We start from the raw sequence: 1,732 nt of genomic DNA on the forward strand, positions 1-1,732 counted from the left end.
CCACATAAACGGCTCATGTGTCCATCCACTCACAAAGGACGAGCATCTGGGAGAGTTTCTGAACAGCGCAGCTGCTCGGGCCAAGTAACCCGGGACATTCTCAACAGTGCCATCATGTGTGTCTTGCCATGTTCTTCAAGTGGTTGGCCCGTCGGGTAGACGACGGTGGCGTGAAATGATGCTCCGCTTGCTTGCTCTCCATTTTACACTCCCTTCCCTTTGACAGCCCTCAACCCGCCGCTCAATCAAGTATGTACATATAATAGCGTCCTGGTCAGGCGTTTCTCCGCACAGGTAGGTGCTCAGCATGTAGGTGCAGTACCGTGCATCGATATACGCGCATTCTACCTGCCGGCTGCCGACAATGTGGTAGATCGCGTTTGGGAACTACATGTGCGTCCTGCGAAGAAGCACTGGAGAAGCTGTAGGTGGAATTGTTGGCTCTTCCGGGCACTGCCGGTGATGGAGGCGAAAGTATGTTGGAAAGCTTGTACCTAAAATAGTTGGGAGGCTTCAGTTCCAATATGTCGAGGAGTAGAGAGTCGCAAGGGCACCGCCGCCTTGTGTATGCGTCAACGTCAACCAGTTGTGTAATCCTGGTTGATAAATGTGGATGAATCGCTGAATCGCTGCATCCAGGGAGATCAACCGAACATTCCCCCTTAAAACCCAAAGAGTCGTCAACCGGGTCGCATCTGGTGAGATGCGAGATGAGATTGCCGATATACTTCTGGCGTCACGACAGCGAGTAGGCGATGATGAGATTTTGGCGCACGGCAAGTCTTGTGGCTTTCGTCGATCCTGCCGTATGCGCTTTCTTAACTTACACGATTTTCATTCAGATTACAAAACGAAATGCGTGAAGAACGCGCAGTCGTTGTACGTGACCACTTGTTCCGTGCCCATCGTGTCATTGCGTAGCTGATCAGACTGAGGTGAGGGACTGTCCGACATGCATCGACACGCGTCGACACGCGATACTCGGCAGCCCACATTGACCAGCATGCTGCGTACATGACACCAATGCAGCTTCACTGCATGCTTATCCGCAGTTCAGGCTGATGGGCCTTGCATTGGCTGCCGCACTGACAACATCTGTGGGAACGAACGACCGTTCTTGGATCGTCAAATGTTATATGTGACGCGATCGCGAAGAGAAACTATTTCAACAATGACCACAATGGTACTGACGCTGGACCCTCGGATCAGAAGCCGGGAAGGCCATGCTGGCAGGTTCTTTTCTACCCTGGAGGAGCGCCTCTCATCACGCGCAAGTGGAGAGTGGAAAGCCGAAAGCCAAAGAAACGGGTCGTTGATGGCCGCCGCTGATTCGAGTGTAAAAATATCCGAAGCTGATTTCCGGCCTGTTCCTATCACGAAGGACACAAGACTTCTGCTCATGGCGGCAGGATTCAACCTCGGTCTATTCGACTGTGTGTCGAAGCGGCACAGGGTGGCACATGAAAAGGAAGCTTGATGACCAGTACCTTCTGAACTGGCGTCGCTGATCTCGGATTCCGGCCATGGCCTTCCCTGTCGGGACCAGCCCAGCCCAGCCCAGCCACTGCAAGATCAAGCACGTATCGGATGAGATATTTTGCTTAAAGGTTGATACAGGTGATCATGGGCATTTGGCAAATAATTGAGCCGAAAAGATGTCGGCAGTTGTGCACTGTACAGAGTGAAGGGCCGAAGCCTGGTGGGATCAACGGATAGACACCCCCATGGGTTC

Source organism: Verticillium dahliae, genomic scaffold (assembly GCF_000150675.1).
Source record: "Verticillium dahliae VdLs.17 supercont1.21 genomic scaffold, whole genome shotgun sequence".
Lineage (NCBI taxonomy): Eukaryota > Fungi > Ascomycota > Sordariomycetes > Glomerellales > Plectosphaerellaceae > Verticillium > Verticillium dahliae.